General features: G+C 37.8%; 1 pseudogene; it reads left to right on the top strand.

Moving 5' to 3' along the window:
* Nucleotides 1-18,385: 18,385 nt before the first annotated feature.
* On the top strand, nt 18,386-18,482 carry LOC130025875 (uncharacterized; annotated as a pseudogene).
* The last annotated feature ends 9,208 nt before the right edge of the window (nt 18,483-27,690 follow it).

The following is a 27,690-nucleotide window of genomic DNA, read 5'->3' as shown; positions in this document are numbered from 1 at the left end:
ATAAAAGACCATATAAAAATGATCACAAAATATTGCAAATTTACTTTCAAAACCTAGAGTAGAATTAACTTTATTAACCTGGAAAACGTTCTTCTCAATGTTTAATAAATGAACACCAAAATCCCATTAAATATTTTTAATGTAGGAACAATCAAAATTAACAAATATGACAAAAATGTGTAATTCTACATGTGAGGCTTGATTTTCCTATTTCCTCTTAGGATCTAAAACAGAAGTTGACTATTATCAAACTACTCTCATGTTAGGTAGAAAAAATCACATGAAATAATATTTGTAAAGATGACAAGCAGCTTAAACCTGGAACGTAATTACCACAAAAATGAATCAAATCTCCTGAATCAAGTTAGAAAATACCTTTTTTTAAATTTCAACAGGCAACGCGTACATGTACTTAAAAACCAGAATGTCATAAAACATTGAAGATTCTATTTCTTCCACCCACCTAGATAACCACTATTAGCTATTTATGGGATTCATCATTTCTGATGCATGTTTATATTCCAAATTGTCAAGTACCAAGTACTGTGTTCAAAGAGATAATAAGGGAAAAAGTCACCAAGGATGCCTTTCTGATATACTGGTTTTCCTTCTGGTACCCTACTCAAGGAACAGAATACTTTCTAGTCCTGGCATTTATTGAAGTAAATTGCTTTGACTTGCTCTCAGTGTATTTACCTCAGCATATTTAACATATATTCTTTCTTTTTTGATTTTAAATCCTTGGTTTTCTTCAAAATTCAATCCAGACGGTTTCCCCTTCCTTGATAATTGCCGTCCATATTCTTTCATTCTTTCTTTCCTATTTTATTCTCCCTCATATCGTCTTGGTTTCGATTGGTCAATGTTTGATGAAAGTGATCCCAAACTTTCTTACCTTTGAGGGCTTGCCTCCCTATCGCTCAGCACTCCACACCTTCCCCATGCCCCAAATTTTCTTATTACCTGGTTTAAATAGAAAATTCAAAGATAAATGATTATTACTGTGTAATAGTACTATATTTAAAATACTGAGGTATAAATACATGAGGAGAGACCATTACAGAGAAAACATGCGAGTATATTTCAGCAGGATTCCACAGCATCTACATTTTCTTTTTCTGTAAAAATATTCTCTCTGATTTGCTTTTTTCAACGGATATTATGTAAAATACACGATTAAAAGTAAAAAGAAACACAGAGAATCAACATATATATATATTTGTATTTGAGCTCATAAATATGTCTAAAATATAAAGTAATCAATGAGGAAAAACAGTTTGTATGTGAGAGAAAGAAAGCCAATGTATAAAATCACACAGCAAATGTCAAAGTCAACTAAAATGAGCCTTATAAAATTCAACTTGAATACTTTCTTTCACTAGTACATGTTGTTTTTACTAGACTGCTAAGTTTAGGGATGATAAATCTAATGAAAAGCTTTGAAAAGTATTATTCCTTAACTGACATGGTCAGAGAAGAGGAAATACCGATGAAAGGTAGACGAGACGAGGAGACAGTATGAGAGTAAGTCAGTAAACTGCAGCGGCTTAAGACCACAAGTGTCCAGTACAGATGACTGGTCAAAGGTGATTGGTCATTGGTCACTGGTCACTTGGCAGGATGATTCAAATTTTTTACAAACAACCGCATGGGAACCCCAAGGTTCTACCAGTTGGTGGTTGGTTTGGTGGGAGAATGATGTCATAAAGTAGGCAGTTGAAAGGTAGAGGCTGGCCAATCAGGAGGTCCGATTCCCAAGAAGAAGACCGGATTGGATAAGAGAGAGGGGTAGAATGAAGCAGGCTAGGGAGATGGAATCCTACAAAACAGTTATAACAGTTTCAAATTCCTCAGACTATTGTGTTAGAAAACTACTCCCATTATACTCAAGAGCTTACATATTTCTTTAATAAATCAAGAAAATTACTAAATAATCATTTTTATTGCACTGTTAAAGAAACAACATTCGGTATTCCTAGTATTTTTATATAACGTTTACATCCAGCGGGTAGGGCATTTGCCTTGCAGGAGGCCAAACCTGATTCCTATTCCTCTGCCCGGCAAGATACCCAGATACCCTGAATATTTTGCCCTCATAGCAAAAGCCTGGCAAGCTACCCATGACGTATTCCATAGGCCAAAACCAGTAACAACAAGTCTCACAATCTGTTGTAAGAAGTTACTGGTGCCCACTCGAGCAAATGGACGAACCACGGGAGGATAGTGCTACAGTGCTATGATTGAAAATAATGATGGTTTCTTTCAATATGACAACACTTACTATGACAAATTGTAGATGAATCGAGATGTGTTAAAATGTAAAAATAATGAGAAGAAATTGTAAATGCACAAGTATCTTATTTTACAAAACAAACAGTTGTTCTCAATCTAAAACTGTAGAATATAAAGAAAAACATATGCTCATTTGTCTGAAAATCTTACAATCTGAAAGAAAAGATAAAATGTAAATTAAGTGATCAAAAAACAAGCAAACCAAACAACTAATGGCAATTAATATGATAGGCAAATGATGAATGTTTTTAATAAATTACTGCTGTGAAATAAATCAATATTTAGCTATTAAACTTGTATAGAAAAAATAAGCATAAACCATGATCATATAATCTCTATTGAAAGAAGTGTAAATTCCTCGTAAACACAAGAGCAATTTTCAAGCTCACTAGTAGACAAAGAGCAAAAAATAAAATGACAAATTAAAATGTGTCCCCCAATTACAAACATTTAAAAATCGGGTAACATCTTTTCCTAGCAAAGATGCTAAAAATAGACCTTTTCAAGTTATTTTATTGAGAAATAAATCTGTATAATAGTACGGCAATATGTACTTGGGTTTAAGCAGTTTAATATTCTTTAAGTAAATTAGCTTTTGTGAGCATATATGGAAATTCAGGGATCAAACCCATAACCTCACAAATGTGAGGCAAATATTTTACCACTGAGGTATGTTTTCAACCATAGTCAGTGGTTTTGGTTTTTTTCTATAGTGTGAGGAATAGAACCCAAAATTTCATACTTGCAAGCCAAGTGCTTTAGCCCTGAGCTACATACCCAGTCATAAGTAAGTTAACTTTTTTTTTCCTTTTTGGGTCACACCTCGCGATGCACAGGGATTACTCCTGGCTCTGCACTCAGGAATTACCCCTTGCGGTGCTCAGGGAAACATATGGTATGCTGGGAATTGAACCCAGGTCGGCCGCTTGCAAGGTAAACATCCTACCAGCTGTGCTATGGCTCGAGCCCTAGTAAGTTAGCTTTTAATATCAGATCTTAATTTAACAATCAGAAAAGTAGACAAATAGATATAAATGTTCACAACAATATCATCTTAGCAATAAAACATTGCAATTATAAAAAAAGTCAATAAAATGTTATAGTATCTGAGATTTATTTTTCAAAGATTATACTTGTATATATACAAATATAAATACATAATTGAAAGACTCCAAAGAAATGTACCTTCATTTTACTTGTATGTTTATTGTGGTTCTATTTTCTTCTTAATATAGTTATCCAATGAACAATACAAATTTGGACCTCTATATGATTTTTTGTCAATAATTATATTTTGAAACTTTTTTGGAGATTGGTATTGATGTAAAATAATTAAAGACGATCAATATATCCTCGAAATATCAAAAAATCTAAGACAAAGTATGCCAAGCATGTATAAAATATATGCAGATAATTTATTTGTTTGGGCCCCCGGAATTAGTAGAGGGGTTAAAGCACTTACCATGAACACAGTCAACTGAACTTAATGGCTGGCATCACCAGGAATGACACTTGAGCACAGAGTCAGAAGTCCCAAGCACCACATACTATGGCCCAAACACCCCACAAAAACAGAAATACAATTTATCACTTATTACTCTAAAATACAAATTCATTATAAAGTCCATTATAAAATCTATTATAATTTTTTAAAATGTATCAAAATTTACAGATTTACAGGCCACAAATAGCATTACTTGCAGACAATGTGAGTAAATATTATTAAAAAACCAACTTCTTGGTCAACAGCAGACTATCTCTTTAAATTTGGGGGTTTTCAAAAGTTATATAGCAGTTGGCACCCTTAACCTCTATGTTACTCAAGAATCAGTTATATGTTTTTCTTTTCTTTTCTTCCTTTTTTGTGGGAGGGGAGCACACCGAGATGTGCTCTGGGCTCACTTCTAACTCTGTATCCAGAGATCACTCCTGGCAGGGTCAGGGTTCTGGGGACTAAGCTCAGGTTAGCTGCATACAAGGTAAACACCCTCTTCATACTGCACTAGCTCTTTGGCCTATATGTTTCCTTTTAATAAAGACATGTTAATAAAACTTTTTTAATAATTAAAAATCATTTGCAAATTCTGTTGAAGAAGTCAAAGAATACATGTTGTAAGTGACCATATAAAAGAAAGAAAATTAAAGTAAATTCCTTGCTAAGTTCTGGTAGTCTTGGAACCATGTTGCCCATGGGGTAATCAGCTAGCTAAGTCTTCCTTAACTTGGATGTTCCTTGTTCACATCCCTGATATCACTCCTATCCTCCTCAGATCCCATTCCCAGTAAAACGTGTGCTCACCAGATCTTGTGGTTTCAAGCTTTGTTTTCAGAGGAACCCAAATTTCAAGTCCTTCCTTTTGCGCTTACTGTCTCTTTTCCCATTATTTCATACTTTTCTCCCTGCATTTTTTCCTCACTGAATACAACTGTCCTTCAAGGGAGTTGAAGCTTGTTTGTTTTGAGAGATGACTGGGATCATTTTCCTCAAGCCATACATGACATGTAGCAAAACACTTTTCAAGTTTTTCTGTTCCCAGCCAGTCAACTACCCTTTCCTGGGAAAATTTGTTAGCAGTTTAGTCTCAGGTCTGTCAGAAACTGCATTTGTTTTCCTCCATTTCCTCCAAAGAAGTTACTGGTACCAAGCAGACTTAGTGAAATATATGTTCCAGTTAATACACTTGCACTTGGGATACATGTGAACACATTTCACCTGGCATTTATGAAAGGTGGTCATCCAGATTGCTTTTCTGGTGGCATTCTGTTTCTCACTATTCCTCCCCACAGCTAAGTGATGTGAAAATATCATCTTTAGTAAATGGTATGATTGAAAGTTCCAGAAGGAATGCCAGCCCTTTCAGCTCTCTCGGTCTTATATGTAACCTCTTCTTTGGAACCTATCTTATTTTCGTATTTTTGTTTTGCATATCATTTATGAAAAACATGTTAAAGTATTTAGAAAACATCTACCAAATCTCCCATGCTGATCACCAGCTGTCCAACTCCCTACCCTTCCCGGTTTCCTTCCCATCCATCCATCACTCCATTAACTCTCCTAGGACCATCTCTTTCCGCCACCACCTTCCAGGCTCAAGGTCAAGCGGTACCAACCCCAAGATTCTACCAGTTTGTGGTTGGTTGGGTGGGAGAATGATGTCATAAAGTAGGCAGTTGAAAGGTAGAGGCTAGCCAATCAGGAGGTCAGATTCCCAAGAAGAAGACTGGATTGGATAGAGAGAGAGGTAGAATGAAGCAGGCTAGGGAGATGGAATCCTACAGGACAGTTATAACAGTTTCACCTTCCTCAGACTCTTATGTTAGAAAAATACTCCCATTATAATCAAGAGCTTACACATTTCATTAACAAATCAAGAAAATTACTAAATAATCATTTATATTGCACTCTTCACCAACATCATTAGGTCTTATTATTAGTATATTTTATATAACTTTTGCAGCACAGTGGGTAGGGCATTTGCCTTGCAGGAGGCCAACCCAAAGTTTGATACACGCAACCCAAGTAATTTAGCCCTGAGCCACATAATCAGTCATCGGTAATTTAGCTGTTAACTACTGATATTAAATAAACAATCAGAACATTAGACAAATAGATAAAAATGTTCACATCAATATAGACTGAGCAGTAAATCATTACAGTTATGAAAAACTCCAAAATTTTATTGTCACTGAAATTTATTGTTTAAAAATCATGCTTGTATATAGACTAATGTAAATACATAATTGAAAGACTATTGTAAAATCCATTATAAATTTTTAAATGTATCAAATTTACAGGTTTACAGACCACACTATCTTCGTTGTCTACGCACCAACATCTCATTATGATGAAAGAGAAATCGAGAAGTTCTACATGGAGCTAGAGGAGTTCTATAAAGAAGACCACACCTTCTACAAGATCATTGTGGGTGATTTTAATGCCAAGATAGGACCGAGAAGATCAGCTGAAGAACTTCACATCGTGATCCATGGCCTAGAATGGAACAAACAGGGTGAGAGACTATCTGAATCCATCATGTTGACCAAGACCATTCATGGTAACTCACAGTTCCAGAAGGCAGAATCTAAATGATGGACATGGGAGTCTCCCGGTGGACGATTCCCCAACGGATTAGATCATACCATATTCAATCAACGGTTTTGCCTGACTGATGTTGCTGTTGTCCCAAAATTTCGAACGGGATCGGACCACCGTCTCCTTCGTGCAAAATTCTACTTCACAGAGCGGGGAGAAAGGGCTGAAAAGTTCAAAAAGAGAACTCCCAGAATGACCACCAACTGGGAACTCTTTGCTACTATTGCGGCAACATGGGAAGATGCCATTGTTGACAACATTGACGAGGAATACGATTGACTGGTTCAGCACCTCCATGAATGTGCGAGGAACGCCAAGAGAGAGATAGCCACAAAAAATCGCCTATCTTCGAAAACTCTTGAGCTAATTCGCCAGCGTGGTTTGGCGCATGCCTCAGGCAACCGCAAGCTAATGTCCAAGCTCACAAAGCAGTGCAGAGATGCGATCAAGGAAGACCTCAAAGAGAGAAGAGCAGAAGTACTGGTAGATGCGGCAGAAGCCGGGAAAAGTATTCGTAACGCCTGCCTGTCCTTCGCCACCTATAAGACCAAGATGACTGCCCTCCGACGTCCTGATGGATCCATCACATCCTCCAGAATGGCAATGGAGAAGATTATCCATGACTTCTACTCAAATCTCTTCGATAGCCATGTCCACTTGCCGACATACCAAATTCTGCAGGATGGATATGTAATTCCCAAAGTTCTCCCTTCCAAAATCAGACACGCCATTTCGTTGGTAAAGAAACAAACAACACCTGGCCCAGACAAGGTCAGACCTGAACACCTGAAGAACCTGCCATCAGTACTCATCAATACACTGGCTTGGCTCTTCACTCGCTACCTGTCTGAATGCAAGGTTCCGTCTCAATGGAAAACCAGCAGGACCGTACTACTGTTCAAGAAGAGAGACATCCATGACATTGGCAACTATCGCCGAATCTGCCTATTGTCTGTCATCTACAAGTTGTTCACTGGAGTCATCCTAAATAGGATTGGCAGAACACTAGATGAAGGACAACCATGCGAGCAAGCAGGGTTCCGCAAAGGATTCAGCACCATCGACCATATCCACAGGATAACCAAGCTCATTGAGGTTTCTCGGGAGTTCAAGATGCCGCTCTTTTTAACGTTCATTGATTTAAAGATGGCTTTTGATTCTGTTGAGATGGAAGCGGTCATTGAAGCCCTAGCCAATCAGGGCATTCAAGCCCAATACATCAGGATCCTCCGTGAGCTGTATTGCGGATTCACTACCAGGATCTCACCATTCTACAAAGAAGTGATCGTTGATGTCAAGAGAGGGGTGCGGCAGGGTGATACCATTTCACCGAAACTCTTAAGTGCCACCCTTGAGAACATCATGCGATGACTGGAATGGGAAGGAATGGGAGTGAAGATAGATGGTCGATAATTTGTATTTTAAAAAACCATCTTCTTGGCCAATAGCAGACTATCTCTTAAATTTGACGATTTTCAAAAGTTATATAGGAGTTAGCACTCTTATTCTCTATGTTACTCAAGAATCATTTATATGTTTTTCTTTTCTTTTCTTCCTTTTTTGTGGGGAGGGGAGTGCACCTAGATGTGCTCCGGGATTACTTCCCACTCTGTATCCAGAGATCACTCCTGGCAGGCTCAGGGTTCTGGGGACTGAGCTCAGGTTAGCTGCATACAAGGTAAACACCCTCTACATACTGCAATAGCTGTTTGGACTATATGTTTGTTTTTTAAAATGACATTTTAATAAAACATTTTCAATAATTTTAAAAACATTTTAATAAAATATTAATTAAAAGATTTAAAATGATTTAATAAAACATTAATTAAAATGATTAAAAATGATTAATGCAGGCAAATACAGTTTTAATTATTAAAGTAAATTTAAAAATTAGAATCATACTTCACAAAGCATAGTAACACAGCAAAAAGTAGATGGTATATATCTTATTTGAAAATTTGTAACTGTAACACATTGTCATTTTCCATTTCGAGGATGAGATGAATCCATACAGTAGATTTGTTCACTCACAATGCTACATTCTTTCCTGGATGCTTATTTAAAAATACTGGCCAATGTTCCTGTTTCCAAATGTTTTGAGTAATACAGTCCTGTTTGCTATTGTTAGACCTTTCAATGTTTCATTTTGTTTTGTTCTGTTTTATTAAACACCATGAGTTACAGTTGTGGACTTACATGTTGTGTGCTTGGGTTTCAGTTATACAATGATTGAGTACCCACCCCAACACCAGAGCCCATTCTTCACCCCTACCACTGCTACATAGTACTCCATTGTGTAGATGTACCAATGTTTCTGTAACCAGTCATCTATTCTCAGGCAATCAGGTTTTTTCCATATTTTAGCTATTGTACATAGTACTGCAATGAAAAAATAAGTGCAGGGGTCACTTCGACTATACTTTTTTGCTTCTCCGAGGTATATTCCCAGGAGTGGTATTGCTGGGTCAAATGGGAGCTCAAATTCTAAATTTTTGAGAATCATCTCCACTGTTTTCCGAAAGGGTTGAGCCAGTCGGCATTACCACCAGCAGAGAAAGAGAGTCCCTTTGTCGCCACATCGTGCCAACAACGGTTGCCTTTGTTTTTTTGAATGTGGGCCAGTGTCTGTGGTGTGAAATGATATTCCATTGTTGTTTTGATCAGCATCTCCCTGATGATTAAAGATGTAGAGCATTTTCTCATGTGCCTTTTAGCCATTCGGACTTCTTCTTTGATTAAGTCTCTGTTCATTTCGTTGCCCCACTTTTTGTTGGGGTTGGATGTTTTCTTCTTGTGGAGTTCAATCAGTACTTTGTATATATTTGATATCAACCCCTTCTCAGATGTGTATTTGGAGAATATCCTTCCTCATTCTGTAGACTCTCTCTGTATTTTAGTCATTGTTTCTTTTGAGGTGCAGAAGCTTCTTAGTTTAAGATATTCCCACTTGCTTGGCCAGTGACGTGACATCCTTGAAGATACCATTAGCTTCAATGTCATGGAGGGTTTTGCCAACTTTGTCTTCAATGTACCTTATGGGTTCCGGTCTGATGTTTAGGTCTTTGATCCATTTTCATCTTACTTTTGTACATTGTGTTAGGCAGAGATCGAAGCCCAGGAGTTTGCATGTAGTCGTCCAGTTTTCCCAGCACCATTTGTTAAAAAAGACTTTCCTTACTCCACTTCGCATTTCTTGCCCCTTTTTCAAAGATTAGATGGTCATAAGTTTGAGTGAGATGTCAGTATATTCAACCCCATTCCATAGCTCTGCAGCTCTGCCTTTGTTCCAGTATCATGCTGTTTTAATTATTACTACTTTTAGTAAAGTTTGCGGTTCGGGAGGTTAATTCCTCCCATTTTCTTTTAATCAAGAATTGCTTTAGCTCTTCGTGGGGGCTTATTGTTCCATATAAATTTTAGGAGTGTTTGCTCCAATTCTTTGAAGAATGTCATGCATAACCTAATAGGGATCGCATTGAATTTGTACAGTGCTTTTGGATATATTGCCATTTTGACAATATAAACTCTCCAGATCCATGAACAGGGGATATTTTTCCATTTCCTCGCTTCCTCTTTTATTTCAAGAAGCAGCGTTTTGTAGTTTTCTTTGTACAGTTCCTCTACTTCATTAGTTAAACTAATTCCTATGTAGTTGATTTTCTGGCACACAATTGTGAATGGGATTGTTTTCATCTTGTCATTTTCTTCTCTCTCAGTATTTGTGTATAGTAAAGCCATGGACTTTTAGGTATTTATTTTATACCTGTAACTTTACTCTCGAGTCTATCATTTCTAGGAGTTTCTTGGTAGAGTTTTTAGGGTTCTTTAAGTATAGTATCATATCATTTGCGAATAGTGAGAGCTTGATTTCTTCCTTTCCCATTTGGATGGCCTTAATCTCTTTTGCTTGTCTAATTGCTATTGCTAGTATTTCCAGTACTATGTTCAACAGCAGTTGAGAGAGTCGGAATCCTTATCTCGTTGCTGATCTTAGGGTGAACGCTCTCAGATTTTCCCCATTGAGGATGATGCTTGCTGTATGCTTGTGGTAGCTGGCTTTAACTATATTGGGGTAAGTCCCCTCTATCCCCAATTTGGCGAGGGTTTTCATCATAAACGGATGCTGGATCTTCTCAATTGCTTTCTCTACATCTATTGATATGATCATATGATTTTTATCTTTTGTTGATATGGTGGATTATGTTGATTGATTTCCGAATGTTAAACCATCCTTGCATCCCCGGGATGAATCCCACTTGGTCATGGTGTATGATCTTTTTGATGAGCTGTTGAGTTCTCTTTGCTAGTATTTTGTTCAGAATCTTCTCCTCCATGTTCATCAGTGATATCGGCCTGTAGTTTTCTTCTCTCGTGGTGTCTTAGTTTCCATTTGGTATTAGAGAGATATGGGATTCATAGAAACTGTTTGGGAGAGTTTCTGTTTTTTCAATTTCCTGGAAAAGTTTGAGAAGGACGGGCAGTAGATCCTTTTTAAATGTTTGGAAAAATTCGGTAATGAATCCATCTGTACCTGGGCTTTTTTTTTTGGGGGGGGAAGAATTTTGATTACAGTTTCAATTTCATTTTTATGACTAGGTCTATTCAGGTATTTTATATCCTCTTGACTCATTTTTGGGAGATTATAGGAATCCAGGAATTTATCCATTTCTTCTAAATTCTCTTTTTTCTTGGCATACAGACTTTCAAAGTAGTCTCTGATGATCTTTTGAATTTCTTTAGTTTCCATTGTGATATCTCCATTTTTATTTCTGATTCGGTTTATTAGTTTTCTCTCTCTCTTTTTCTTTGTGAGTTTTGCTAGTGGTTTATCTATCTTGTTTATTTTCTCAAAGAACCAGCTCTTGGTTTCATTGATCTTTCGGATTGTTTCTTAGGTTTCCATGTCGTTGATTTCTGCTCTAAGTTTTATGATCTCTGTCCTTCTGCCCGATTTAGGCTCCTTTCCTTGATCCTTTTATAAGATCTTGAGCTGTGAAATAAGTTGCTTACATATGCTTTTCTTCCATCCATACATATGCTTGCAGAGCTATGAATTTTCCCCTTAATAGGGCTTTAGCTGCATCCCATAAGCTCTGGTAGTTCGTGTCTTCGTTCTCATTTGTTTCCAGGTATCTTTTGATTTCTTCCTTGACGTCCTTCTTGACTCACACATTGTTCAGCAGTGACTTGGTTATTTTCCAGGTGTTCGATTTGGTTGTGCGTGCCTGTGTGTGATTCACATCTATCCTCAGTGCATCATGGTCTGAAAAGATTGTTGATACTCTTTCTATCTTCCTGATTCTATTAAGGTATGTTTTGTGGCCTATAACATAGTCTATTTTGGAAAATGTTCCAGGAGCACTGGAGAAGAATGTGTATTCTTTCTTTGGGGCGTGTAAAGCCCTGTATAGGTCTATAAGTCCTTTCTCTTCTCTTTCTTCATTCAAAGCCAATGTTTCCTTGCTGAGTTTTGTTCTTGTTGATCTATCCAGAGGTGATAATGCGATGTTGAAGTCTTCATCTACTATTGTTTTGCTAGCACTGTCCTCTTTAAAATCTGTTAGCAGTTGTTTTAAGTATCTAGCTGTTCCTTCATTAGGTACGTATACATTTAAGAGTATGATTTCTTCCTGTTATATGTATCCCTTGATGAAGAGAAAGTGGCCTTCGCTGTCCTTTCTAATCTTTTTCAGCCTGAAATTAATGTTGTCAGATACTAGAGTGGCCATCCCAGCTTTTGTGAGGGAGCTGTTTGCTTGCAGGATTGTTTTCCATCCTTTCACTTTGAATCTGTGTTTGCTCTGATTGTTCAGATGAGTTTCTTGTAGACAACAGAATGCTGGTTTCAGTTTCTGGATCCATTTTGCCACTCTGTGTCTCTTGGTAGGTGCATTTAGACATTGACATTAAGGGAGAGTATTGTCATTGGGATTTGTGCCATCTTCCTGTAGGAGTTGATTATGTTTACATGTGTGTTCCTTCTTTTCTTACAGGAGTCCCTTTAGTTCTTCTTTTAGATTTAGTTTTGAGTGTATGAAGTTCCTGAGTTTGTTTTTATCTAAAAAATTGTGTATCATTCCATCGAATTTGAGTGAGAGTTTACCTGGATAGAGTATTCTCGGTGAGGCATTCATTTCTTTGAATTTTTTCACTACATACAACCATTGCCTTCGGTTTTGAGGGTTTCCACTGATAGGTCTGCTGTGAATCTAAGGGGTTCTCCTTTGTATGTAATTTCCTTCTTTGACCTTGCTGCTTGTAATATTGTGTCTCTGTCCACAGCATCCCACGTTCTGACTATGATATGCTTGGAGTGTTTTTTCTGGGGTCTCCTTTAGCTGGTACCCTTCTGGCTCCTTGGATCTGGATGTCTGCTTTCCTTAACTCTGGGAGCTTTTCAGCAATGGTTTCTTTTACTCTAGCTTTTTCTTTGGGGTTGAGGTTTTTTCCTCTTGCTTGTTCTTCCCAGTGGGACTTCTGTTGCTCATATTCAAGCTCGCTGATCCTCTGTTCAGCTGCACTTATCCTATTGCTAAGGGCACTTACTAACTTTTTAATTTCATCCACTGAATCCTTTATTTGTGACTCTTCTTTTTGTAGCTTTTTAAAATTCTGTTCTCTTTTCTTCCTGTATTTTCTTGGCTCTCTTTTCTATTGTTTTTTTATTTCTTCTTTTAATCTTTGGATATCTATTCCATTGATTCTTTGATTAGGTCCTTGAACACCCTCTGCATTTTATCCTGGAATTCTTTATCAAAGAGAGTGCAATTGTGGAAAACCTCGGTTAAGGATTCGGGATTCTTTTCTTCATATTCTCCTCGTGGTGGAGATTTGCACTTTGGAGGAGGTACTTTTTAGTTTTGAGCTTGTACAGCACATTTCATACAGGTCTTTTGTTATAAATGGAGTAGGAGAGTGGGATGTTATTGTATTCTAGTAGAGGTGGTCAGAAAATTTTAGTCGGTATTAAGCGACTAAGTGAGAGATGAAAGTCCTGAGTGCCCAGATTGAGAAATATAACTGGGGCTGGCCACCCAGGAGAAGGCCACGCCCACTTCTGGGAGGAAATGCTCCCTATATGGTGGCCACGCCTCTGGCTCATCCCAGGGTCACTCCCACCCAGGATCCTGGAATGTAGGAGGAGCAATGGAAAATCCCATGGAGCTGCCTCAGGTTACCTTGCTGGAGGGTGTCCAGTTCTGCAGGAAAAGGCGGGGGCTGGGGCTGAGGAGTGGAGGAGTGGTGAACCTGGCTTGTGCTCCCTCTACCCACCTGGAGGGGAGGGGCTGATTAGGTGATGGATAGTCCAAAGGAGCTGCTGCAGGTGTTGCCCGCAGGTGTACCCCTGTGGAGGGTGTCGAGTTCCTCGGGAAAAGGCACGGAGCTCTTGTTTTATTTTTACTTTATGTTCCAATCTTAATGGTATCACCAGCTACTCAGTCAACCTAGCTAAACCCTAAAGTCTCTTTCACTTTCTCCTGCACAAGTCTCTGCTTTCTAACAAAAGGGAGGACCTCAGAATGCTGACATAAATCTAATACCCAGGGCCGCAGGAGATAGTGTAGTGCTTATGTAACTTGTCTCACATGCACCCAATTTGACTCCCAGCAGCACCTGATTGCCAGAGTATCAAAGACTGTATAGCCTCAGAGGACACAAAGCACCATGGACACGGTTTCTGAGAATTGCCGTTGGGGCCCCCACACCTCTTGAGCATTGCTTTACAGACTCTCCCAGCAACCAAAAAATATGCAGTGCCCCAGAAACATGTACTTGTCTTAAATAGGGAGCATCACTTGAGGTGAGGTTCACAAGGAAATATTGCATGAAAAAATAAATCAAAGAGCAGGGGAGACTGTAAATCATGTGAGTACAGATCATATATTTGGTGAAATGTGTTAAGATCCAGATGCCCTAGTCTTCACACCAGGGATATTCCTTCAAAAATGCCCCAATGTACTGGAAAGGTTCTAGAACATTAGATGACTGAAACTCAATTATGAGCAACTTTGTAACTTTGTATCTCTTGGTAATTCTAATCGTTAAAGTAAATTTTAAATACACCTATCAAAGTTACCTTTTTACCACTAAATGGGAAAGATACTTTCTAACACTTATCCTCAGCAAAAGCTCAACAGAGTGTGACACTTGCCAGGAAATGTCCTCCCTTGCATTTTTCTCATGATACTTATTAGTACTTCACTCTTCCGTTTCTTCCCTTTACTCATGCCAAATCTTCCCATCTCCCTTGCAAGCTCCTGAAACATTATCCATTCAACTTTGATGCACTTTGCCACTGCTCCTCTTGACGTCTTGTCCATGAACTGATTCTAAAACATAACATAGCTGCAATTACAGTATTCATGCCAAAGACAGTCATTGATATATCTTTGCGTTTAGCTTTCTACAACCCATTGGCACACAGGTGAGTAACATTTTTTTTCCTACAGAGAACAGAAAAATAGATATGCTGGGTTTTAAATTTCCATCAGTATTCTGAGGTACAAATGAAGGATATATATTTTTAATGTTTTATCCAATATCTGTGAGATAGACCATTGCAAATCTAATCATAATTTTCTTCCAGTCATACAATGATCTAACATCCGTCCCTCCTCTAGTGTACATTTCCCAAAACCAATATTCCTGGTTCCCTAAAACCATCCCCCAACACCCTACCCCCACCCCCAGTGTGTCTCTATGGCAGGCTCTTTAATTCTTTCTCTCTGTCTCCTTTTTATTTTGTGCATTAAGGGTCTCGTACAGGTACTAAGAGGTCATCATGTTTGTTCAAGGAATTTAGCATTTTTATCAGGAAGGTAAGCCTGGAGTAGCTTTGAGGTATGAAAATGACTGCTGAGGCTTCCATAAGTACAGGGCAGTGGGGGTGGGATGCCCATCCTGCCCAGAGAAAGCCTGGAGATTTCAGTCACAAAACCCGCATATCCGAATTTTTATCAGTTATATTTCAGTGAGAGACATCCTGAGACGATGGAAACCAGAGGAGAGCATGGTGGCGATTTTGGATTGTGGGAGCAAGTGGCTGCACTGGGTTCTGGTTGGGTGGGCACCAAACTAACCTGCCTCCCTCCAATTTACCCTAGTGTGTTCAGCCTTTTGCAGGTCCAAGGTTAACTGTGGCTGTTGATATGTTCCAGATTTGTCTATGGGTCTCTGAAACAAGACCAATGCATTAGCTTGTATAGCTGAGCCAGGGGTGTTTTGTTAACATGGCTCCCACATATCTTTCGGTAGTTTAATTTCTCGGAAAACGTAGTCCTGAGTTGTTGGGAGCCAGCCAGAGTCACAGTGGCGATTTGAGGTTACCAGGAAGCATGAAGACACCATCAGACTGTTGATGTACTCACCTGAGGGTACAGGTTGACTTCCTGCAGGCACTGCACCACCAGACTAACAAATATTCATTGAATTAATGAATGAATAATCAACATTTTCAAAATGTGTCTCTTTCTTGCATTTTAGAAGGGTAACTTCTAACAGGAAAATAATCTTCATGGTATAATCAAGACCTATGATTTATTCTTAATATATTTAATAAAAGCTACACATTTTGGAAATTTATACAAAGAAATTCTTTTAAATTATCTGTCTTCATAATTTACTTGTAAATTACTAAGATATCACTGTTTCTTCCACCGTTCTTAGCATAGAAATTTACAGACAGAATGTGCTAAGTAAACATTCATTTTGGCACTTCTGTTCAATGTAGTAATGGAAGTACTTGGAAGAGAAAATAGATAAGAAAAAGATATTAAGGGTTTTTCATGTATGAAAGTTAGAAATAATCTCTCACTATTCACAGAAGATATCATACTATATTCAGAGAATACTAAAATCTCTATGAAAAACTCCCAGAGACAATAGACATGTATAGTAAAATTGCAGGCTATAAACTCAATACCCAAAAGTCTATGGCTTTTTTATATGCAAGCAATGAGAGAGAAGAAAGTGACATGAAAAAGCAATCCCATTCACAGTCGTTCCTCAGAAAATCAAGAACCTTGGAATCAGCTTAAATAAATAGGTAAAGGACCTATACATCAGGAAATTAAAAAGGACACGAGGAAATGGAAACATATATACTGCATATGGAATGGGAGATTTAACATTGTCAAAATGGCAATTCTCACGAAGCATTGTAAAAATTCAACTTGATCCCTATAAAGATACCCATGACATTCTTCAAAGAAATTGATCAAGCACTCCTGAAATTCACATGGAACAACAAACGCACACGAATAGCTAAAGCAATTCTTGGGGAAAAGACAATGGAAGCATCACCTTCCCCAACCTCAAACCCTACTACAAACGATAATAATGAGAACAGCATGGTACTGGAACAAAGGCAGAGCTGCAGACCAATGGAAAAGGATTGAATATACTGACACACACCCTCAAATATATAATCATCTAATCTTTAATAAGGGAGCAAGAAATGTGAAGTGGTTCAAGAGAGTGCTCCTAAACAAACGGTGCAGAAAAAACTGGACAGCTACATGCAAAAAAAAAAAAAATGGCTCAGACCTCTACGTAACACCATGCACAAAAGTCAGATAAAAATGGGTCAAAGGCCTCAACATCAGACCAGAATCCCTCAGGTTCATTGATGACAAGGTCGGCAAATCCCTCCACGACATTGAAGCTAAAGGTATCTTCAAATATAACACGCCACTTGCCAAGCAACTGGAAACAGAGATAAACAAAGGGGACTATCTTAAATTAAGCAGCTTATGTACCTCAAAAGAAACAGTGACCAGAAACAAAGTCTTGGCCATGCGGGCAAGATACTCGCAGAAGCCTACCAGGTTTTCTGAGAGTGAGAACTGGACAATCAGAGTTGCTGTCTTCTAAATAAGATCCAGTCCCTGGATGTTGGTCATTGATGGCATTACATGGATCCAGGGGCAGTTCGTGGTTGTAGCACTTAATTATTAGAAGATGGGGGATATGGAAGGAGGGGGCACAGTCTTGATCTGAGCAGCCATGGAGATCTCATCCCCCGGTCCCGCACATCTGGGTTCCTCTTCCAGTTCCTTCATGCATGAGGCTCCTTCAAGTTTGGGAAGGGTGGTCTTAAGCGTACCTATGGCTGGTTGAAGAGGTCTTCAGCTGTGGGGGCTCTAATCAGGGCAGTGAGGGAAACTCACCCCGGCACCTCCAAGGGGCCTCGGTGAGGAAAGCCAGGTGCGAGGTCAGGAGACTGTCGTTTTAGACATATTTGGAATTAATTTTAGATCGAAAAGTACACATCATTCAAAATACTTATGTGCTTAGTAATAAATTACTACACACTTGTTCAATCACCTCAGAGACCCCACTCTGCTCAGAGAACTAGATTTTTAATTACAGGTCTCTTTTGCCCATGTGTCATGACTGAGAATCACTATCAGTAGATATGAAACTCACTACACACAAAGATGCACACAGGTTACTTTGAGTCATCTATGTTGTTAATGTGAGTTGGCCATTAAACTTCACTGAGACCCTTTGTTCTGTCCTTTATAGGAGGCTCATGAGTCTCACCTTCCGTTCAAGTTGAACTTGTAATAAGGTGGAATGAAACCATCAATATGATCCTCAGCTCATCCTTCAGGAGAAAAATCCTACATACATTCAAGGTGGTCAAAGTGCAGACAACACCATCCACCTTTTCCTGGAGATGTACACAGGACTGAGGTGAGAACAGCAAAAGGCTCTATTTTAATGTTCTTAATGAAGGATTCAGGGAACAACATTAAACAAACTCATATACCATCTTCCAAAAAATTATTTTGTAAAACTGATGCGTAGGGTATGGTAAACGATAATATAGTAAAAACCATATTTTTATTTCTGGGACATTAAAGTTCTTAATCTATTTATTCATGCTGCTTTGAAATACATTCCTTGATTAGGAATCATTGTCCGCCATAGGAGTGAGGAAGGACAACACTCAAAGTAATAAGAAGAGAAAAATATGGAAAAATTAACTCCTACTAGGTTTGATAACACATATACTAAAATTGAAATGATACAATGATGAGCATGGTCCTTTCACAGAGATGAAATGCAAACTTGTAAAGCATTCCATATTTTTGTTGCAAGAAGAATTAACAGGTATACTTTAAGCTAAGACAATACCCACAAGTACAAAATTATACATAAAGAGCACAAATCCCCAAAACAACAATCTCTCTCAATGTCAATGGACTAAATGTGCCAATTCAGAGGCACAGAATAGGAAGATGAATTAGAAAACTGAACCCAACATTCTGATGCCTGCAAGAAACATGTCTGAACAATCAATGCACCCATGGGCTAAAAGTAAAAGGCTGGGAAACAAGTTTTCAAGAAAATATCACCTCCGCAAAGCTGGAATGGCCCTACTAGTATCAGAACACATGGACTTCAGGCTAAAGGTTATCAGAGACACTGAAGGTCATTTTTTAATGACCATGGGATATGTACATCAGAAAGAACTCACTCTCCAAAATATATATGATCCTAATGACAGACCAGCAAAATACTTTAAAACAACTTCTAATAGACTTATAGAAAAACATTGATAGCAACACAATACTAGTAGGAGATTTAAACACTTCTTTGTCACTTCTCGATAGATCAAACAGACTGAAGCTCAGCAAGGAAATCTTTTAATTAAGGGAAGTAATGAACAACTGTTGGCTTAGAGAAGAAATCAAAGAGGAAATAAAAAGGTTCCAGAAACATATGAGAATGAGGAAACTAGCTACCAGAACTTGTGGGACACAGCAAAAGCAGTGTTAAGAGGAAAGATTATAGCTCTGCCAGAATTCATCAGGAAGAAAGAAAGGGCCTACATGAATAAATTAGAGCTCAAGATTTTGGAAAATAACCAACAAAAGTAGTCCAAACTAGGCTGGAGGAAGGAAATAATAAAACTTGTACCAGACATCAATGAGCTAGAATCCCAAAATACAATCCAGAAGACCAATAAGAACAAAAACTGGTTCTTTGAGAAAATAAATAAGATCATTAAACCATGAGAAGCCTCTCAAAGAAACAAAGAGAAAGAATTCTAATAAATCGAATCAGAAATTCAAAGGGGGTTATCCTAATAGAAAGTACAGAAATCCATAGGATCATCAGAGACTATTTTGAGAATCTTTGCAGCAGGAAATGAGAGAATCTTGAAAAAATTGAAAAATTATTGGATTCCAATTACCTCCCAAGACTGAACCAAGAAGATTTGGAATACTTGAACCTATCACTACCAAGGAAATTGAAATGATGGTCAAAATTATACCCCCAAACAGAATCCAGGGCCCAGATGGATTCAATAGTGAACTATTTCAAACCTTTAAAGAGGAACTGCTTCCAACATTTTTAAGATTTTCCAGGAAATTGAAGAAACAGAAATACTCCCAAATAGTTTCTATGAGGCAAAGATCACCCTAATACTCAAATCGACAGAGACACCACAAAAAAAGAAAATTGCAGACCTTTTTCCTTTGTGAATACAGATACAAAAATTTTCAAGAAAATACCAGCAAAGAGAATCTAGAAACTCAACAAAAGATCACACACTATGACCAAGTAGGTTTAGCTTGGGGAAGCAAGGATGGCTTAACATTCTCTAGTCAATCAACAGAATACACCATCTCAATAAAATAAAGATAAAAGTCATATGTTCATATCAATAGATGTAGATAAAGCATTTGATGAGATCCAGCACCCATTCATGATGAAAAACTCTCAACAAAATGGGAGTTGAAAGTACTTTCCTCAATATAGTCAAAGCAAATTACCACAAACCCACAGCAAGTATTATTCTCAACGGGGAAAAACCAAAGGCTTGGAGCAGAAATCAATGAAATAGAATTCTAGAATACAATCAGGCACAAAACAAGTTACCCACTCTCAACACTCCTATTCTTCATAGTACTTGAAGTACTTGCCATATGATTTTGGTAAAAAGAAAAAGATATCAAGGGCATCCATATAAAAAAGGAAGAACTCAAGCTTTTACTATTTGGAGATAACATGATACTATACTTAGAAAATCCCAAAGAATCTCCAAAAAAGCTCCTGGGAACAATAGATATGTTTAGTAAAGTAGCATATTACAAAATCAATATCGGGTATGCAATGGCTTTCCCATATATTAATAATGAAAGAGAAAAAAGAGATAGAGATAAACAATCCCATTCACAATAATACCTCAGAAAATCGAGTATATTGGAATCAACTAAAAGGTTAAGGAACTATATCAAAAAAAAAAAACCCTACAAAACACTACTTCACGAAATAAGAGAGTATATGAGGAAATGGAATCACATCCCATGCTCATGGATTGAGAGGTTTAACACTGTCAAAATGGCAATACACCCAAAGCTCTATAAAGATTTAATGCACTTTCTATAAGGATACCCATAAAATTTTTCAAAGAAATAGATTAAACACTCTTGAAACTCATACACAACCGTAGACTCCCATGAAGAGCTAACGCAATCTTTGGTAAAAATAAGAAGGGAACACCTTCCCCAACTTAAATCCCTACTACAAAGTTGTAGTCATCCAAATACCATGATAATCAGATAAAGACAGGCCTCAGATCAATGGAATATAGTCAAATATCCTGACGCTGGCCCTCAGATTATTATTACCTAATCTTTCATAAAGGCTCAAGAAATATGAAGTTGAGCTAGGAAGTCTCTTCAGCAACTGGTGCTGGGAAAACTGGACAGCAACATGCAAAAAAAAAAAATGAACTCAGACCTCTTTATAGTGCCAGGCACAAAGTCAGATCAAATGTATTAAAGACCTCACTATCATACCTGAATTCTTAAGATATATGGAGAAAAATGTGGGAAGATCCCTTCATGACATTAAAGCTAAAGGAAACAAAAAAGCAAGCAAGCAAGCAAGAAAGAAAGAAAAAAATTGAAAATTAGAAAATAATGCTGTTTGCAATGCTAAGGATCAATCCCAGATCATCATTTTCTTGCGTGTTTGGGTCACACGTGGCGATGCACAGTGGTTACTCCTGTCTCTGCACACAAGAATTACTCCTCACGGTGCTTGGGGGGACCATACAGGATGCTGGGAATCTAACCTGGGTAGGCCGTGTGCAAGGCAAATGCCCTACCTGCTGTACTATCGCTCCAGCTCCCCCCCCCCCAATAATTCATCATCTTGAGGGCCTCAGATTTTTACCTTCCATTTAGAAACATCATCTTTACATTGACACAGTAAATTGAAACCACAGAACCATTGAATGGCATGTTATAATGGTAGCAGCCATGAGAAAACATTGATAACCCACAAGTTGGCATGAATGAATTCTGTCTCAGAGGCTTCACTTCTGAGGATACCTGTCACTACCTCCTTTCTGTTAAGTATCCCAGGATCAGAATCTACATCAGGCCATCAGTAGAAATTGTCCACCCGAAAGCTACCCTTCCACTGGGATCAGAATCCTTGATCCATCTAACTTGTAATTTTTCATTCATGATTTGTTGACCTTGTTTCAGGCGGAGGCATCCAGAGCATAAACTCAGCTTTCCTGTTGTTTCCACAGGAAATCCAAATACCTAAGAATGTTATCATTTCTGACGCCACTGTTACAGATTTTTTTGGAATCCCACGGTAAGACACGATCATTAATGTTATAATATTACTGTTCTCCATAGTTCGGATCTCCCCAAATAACTCTCTACCAACCTCACTCCAAGTGCAGACTGCAGTTTATCATGCTCCTGAAAGTACTTCTAATAGTTTCACTCAGGTTCTCTCCTAAAGTGCACAAGTTAAGTTCATACCACTCCAAGTTCTTATTCCTAAACTACCAGAGTGGGCTTGGTCCTCAAGCTTTTGTTCTTATAAGAAGAAATACCGTGCTTCCTTTCTCTATGTCTCTCTTTGCTTGCTTTGTTAAATGACTGTTCTCGCTTGAACAAATATTCCATTCCACCCTACACCTGTTTCACAAGTTTCTGAGTGTTTTTCAGTAAAATCTATTTAGCTTCAATAAACTAAAAATTTTAAAACACCTGAGCATTGTTAAAACCAATATTTGTATCTTTTAAACCACAAATTTTGAAAATGAAAGGTGGTAAAGCAATGAAATACTACTCATTTGTATGAAGTGAAATCTTCTTATTATTTGTATATAAAATGGATAACATGAGGAAATTATGTTTAGTGACATAAACCAGGCAGAGAAAGATACGCATCCTACAAGTTCATGCATATGTGGCATATGGAGAAAACAAATTAAAAGAATAAAATGAGACAGACAAACGTCTAAAACATTATTTATATTCTATGATTTATAATTCAATTAACTATGGTTTCTCATACACATAATTCCAACATGACACTCCTCATTCTCTCAAAGAATAAACCCTCCCTCTCCCCCAATCCCCCAGAATCCCTCACTCTCAATCCCCTGACTCAATTGTGTGGATCATTTCTCCCCTAACATTGCTCTTGAACCTTTGTTTCTACCTTGCTGTGTGTCTTTACATCCCACATATGAGAAAAATCTCTCTGTATCTATTCATTTATTTAAGGCTAACTTTACATGCATGATATCCTCTAGTTTCATCCAATGTTGAAAATTGCATAATTTTGATCTTTTCAAAGCAATAAAAACAAACTTTAGAACTATGAGACTATTTAGTTACCAGATCGAAAAGTATAATCAGAGTGGAAAAACTGAACAACGGTGAATGACAGAGTAGGCCTTTCAGTAGTGAGTGTAATATGATACATGCACGTTGATTCTGCATAATCCTAAATTTTATGAAATTCTATAATGTAATTCTATAAGGTAATTTTACATAATCAAAAAAGTATTTAAATAATTTACATTTATCTATAACTTCGACGTATTTTTTGTGTCAAACTATCAGAAATAAAAATGATGTGAGATAGAGATATGGTGTATCACTATACTTTTAAACAAGAGAAGCGCTAAAAATTTCTGTATCTTGATGAACTCTCATATAAATTGACTCCAAAATCAAATTAATATACTCAAGGAAAAATAAAAGTCAACCAATTTAATCTTTTGCCTTCTGTCAGGTTCCGATCTGCTTGATCTCTCGCAGACAAAAAAAAATTTTACTTTATTTTTTTTTAAATTTTTATTAGTGAAACACCATGATGTACAGTTGTACATTTACAAATTTTTGTTCTTGGGTTTCGATTATACAATGATCAAATGCCCATTCCTCCACCAGTGCCCATTTTAAACCACCATGGATTCCAGTATCCCTCCCACACCAATAACCCCCATCCCACCCTGCCTCTGTGGCAGGGCATTCGCTTTTGTTCTCTCTCTCCTTTCGGGTGTTGTGGTCTGCAAAAGAGGCATTGAGTGTCAATCATGTTCAGTACATAGTCAGAATTTTTATTTTCAAAGGATTTCTTGGCAGAGGTTTGGGATTCTTTGCTAGAAACCAACTCCTTTTCTTTGCTTTTTTTTTCCTAGAAATATATACTTACACTAAGACTGATTAGTCATGGCACCAAAATGACAAATGTCCCTGTTTTTACTTCAGTTCTGTTTCCTCATTATCACAAATTATTAGCAGTGGATAGAAAATAACTAGCCCAAAATTCGTGGGGGAAAGGGAAATGTTTATGCTTACCATAGTTTGGAAAATCCCTGTCACTAGTATAGTGACATTCATCTAAATTTGTAAACACAATGATTAAGAAGAGGTAAACCATGACTGCCACTTCAAGGAAGAATGGGCCTTCAGCAAATATCCATGGTTTCAGAAGGATGGCTCTGGCTTGGATGGGGGGCAAACATGAGAGCTATGAGCTACCGGCAGTTAACTCATGCTCTTAGGCTATGTGGTAATACTGCTGAGAAATGTGGCGAGCCCTGATTAGGTAGGGTCATGGTGGAGAATGGAATGATGACAAGAAAACAGAGCAACAGGACAAGATGATAGATTCCTTTGTATAAATGTTTTCATCTCTAATGTATTAATATGTGTAAAAGAGAACCAACTTTTTATCATTTTCCTGGCAATATATTATCCTTACATAGTGCTTCAGGAAAAAAAACGCTTCCCTTGTTAGTTATTATAGCCTGAATATCTGTGAGGTCTTTGAACTCTTTCTATATATACAGTGCTGATGACTGAAACCAATCTCACTATTTAAGTATCTAAACTGCAATGTTCTCACCATTTAACTAACTAAACTCTGATGGCTCCAAATCTTCTAAGATCAGCTTTCATCTCTTCCATGATATTCAGGCTTCTCTTCCCAACTGTCAAATCTCCCTTTCTTTCTCCCTCTCTCTACCAACTATGGTCTCCCTGCCAAAATTTGCTAAGACAAACTTTCTTGAAATATAGACATAAGTTGACTTCTCTTTTTTTTTAAATTTAGGCAATTTTGATTTTTAAAGTCATTTATAATGGAGATTGTCATACAATATTCCAATTCTAATCACACCACCAGTGTCTGCATCCTTCCACCAACAGATTACCCCTTTTCTCCCTGCATTCCCACCGATTTCCTTGACAAACACATTTTGAAGTTTTACTATTGTACTTTGGGTTCCATACTTACAGTAGTGTTGGCATTGGTGGTTAAGACATACACCTCAACTTTTTCATGCTGGCCTTCCTGGATCAATGCCCACTGACACTATGTAGGGGAAATATATGAGAACAAATCACTAAGCTCCAAATTTTTCAAATAATCTTTAAACAATTCTGATGGAAAAGAAAATAGTGTTTACTGGAGGGGACAACCCCCTGTCCGCCTACAAAGTCTTTTTATTTTTCTACATTACAAAAGAAGAAATCAGTGAAGGAGGTCTGTCATTACGCAAGTTAGGTCACCCTGCTGAGGTGTGGTCAACAGGGTGTTTTGTGCTCTTCTCTCCTTCCACCAGAAGTACCAACCCTATTATTTTTGTCTCTTCAGTCCGCATAAAATGGAAAAAGTTTTACCACTCAGATATCCATGTAATGAGCCCAGCCAAGGTGATAAAAATAAATTTCAGCAAATTCATAGGTTAGTCATGGTGGTAGAAACTAAATATCATATTTTTGTATTGAATCTGCAGGAGACACATATTACAAACCTTTTCATGATTCAGTTTCAATCATAGGATATTTTAACACCTAACCTCCACTAGTATACAGTTCCATTGCTAATGTCCCCAGTTTCTCTCCCACCACTTCCTCTCCCAACCCCAAACCCCACCTGACAGCCTGCTGTCTCTACACTATGGCAGGCACCTCTCTTTCTCTCTCTCTCTCTCTCTCTCTCTCTCTCTCTCTCTCTCTCTCTCTCTCCCCTCTCTCTCTCTCTTTCTCTCTCATTCTTTGGGCATTATGGATTGTAATACAGAGAGTGAGAGGTTCTCACGTTTATTCCTTTACCTACTTTCAGGACTCAGTTCTCACCCAGAGTAATCACTTCCAACTATCATTGTCATAGCGGTCCCTTCTTTATTCCAAATGCTCGCCTTCAGCACTTGTGGCAAGCGTCCAACCATTGACCAATTCTCCTGGCCTGTGTTTCTGCTATCCTTGGGTATTAGTCTCATATTCTGGTTTTTTATATCCAAAAAATGGGGTAGTCCAATCAGTATACCCCTTTCCTTCTGACTGATTTCATTGAGCATAATATTCTTCCCTGTACATCCATTTATAAGCAAATTTCATGATGTCAGTTTCCTGCCAACTGCGTAGTATTCAATTGTGTAGGTATACCATTGTTTCTTCTGGCTATTGTGAATAGTACTGCAGATGGTATTTCTGTTATAAATATCATGTTTAATGTAACTTACATAGGAAAATACTTCCCAGGTTCCAAACATACATAATCCACTCACAAACACAACTTTATTTACTTTTTTAAAAAATATAATTTATTATGATGCTTTCTAAAAAACGGAAGCGATTAACAATAACTCGGGGAAAACATATTCTATAAAAGCCAAAAAAAATAACCTTAAGAAAGGACAACAGGTACGTGTTCTTGCTCCTCAAAAATCCATGTGTTTCTTGATATATTGTCAATATCTTTCTATAGCCTTAAAATTCTTCAACTTCATTTCTAAACACTATTTAAAGTTATATTAATTTAATAGGTATAATCAGCTTTATAGAATATTTATTTGATTCTTTCATATTTTGCATAAACAACGTTTGAATTAACCATAGCACTGTAGCACTGTCCTCTCATTGTTCACTGATTTGCTCGAGCGGGCACCAGAAACGTCCCTATGGTGAGACTTGTTGTTACTGTTCGTGGCATGTTGAATACATCACAGGTAGCTTGCCAGGCTTTGCCATGAGGGAGGGTTACTCTCAGTAGCTTGCCGGGCTCTCTGAGAGGAGGAGAGCAATCGAACCCAGGTTGGTCGCGTGCAAGGCAAACGTCTTACCCACTGTGCTATGGCTCCAGCCCATATATATATTTATACATATATATGTGCATTTACACACACATACATATCTATATATTCCTCTTACATGGTTCTTAAGCTCCAACTCATATTTCTTTCTCCTCCAATTATTTACTACTTCTCTCCCCATTCTTGGGGCTCAACTAATTTTCCGAGTGCCCTCAGATGCATTTCTGAGGCCATGATAAAGGAATGCATAACACATACATGCAAGGAAGGCACAAAGCATATGTAGATAAATTTCATATGGACATATAATTGTGATGACTAGTTTGCAAACTCTATTCGCTTCAAGTACAGAGTTCCTCATCTCTGGATCTGTGTATTCATACTCCATGCACTGTCAAATATCTAGCTACTGTCCACAACCAACTAACAACACTCCCCTACGCATTTCAGTCATTTACTTCCCCTCCTATTAGGACGATTTTGATGTCAGAGTGTAAAGGTTTGATTTTGCTTTTGTTTTATTAGTCCATTTAATTTTTTTCTTTATATTCCCGAAACAAATCAAATATTATTTTAAAAAAAATAAAGGACAGGAGGTGATATCAGGCAACAAATGAAATACTTGATATGGCTGAGAATCAGCAAGAGTCTTCCAGGTCAGTGTGAGGAAAGGAACATCCAGTTGTCCTTCCCAGCATATTTCCAAAGGGCTGGCTTGGAGGAGGGTACATTCTGGAAAGAACCGCAGGACAGTAGTAGTGTCTTGAACATATAGGGGCCTATGTTCTTCTTTGAAAATGTAATGGTATTGACATCCATTGCAAACCACACACCCTAAAACAAAGAAAAATCAAAAGGGAATGCCCTGAGTTGGGGCAAAGTGGGGGAGATGGCGGGTGGGAGGGTCATTGGGTTCCTTGGTGGTGGA

Source organism: Sorex fumeus, unplaced genomic scaffold, assembly GCF_029834395.1.
Source record: "Sorex fumeus unplaced genomic scaffold, SorFum_2.1 ptg000032l, whole genome shotgun sequence".
NCBI lineage: Eukaryota > Metazoa > Chordata > Mammalia > Eulipotyphla > Soricidae > Sorex > Sorex fumeus.
The sequence above is the reverse complement of the archived record's forward strand: the minus strand, read 5'-3'. Positions and strand labels throughout refer to the sequence as shown.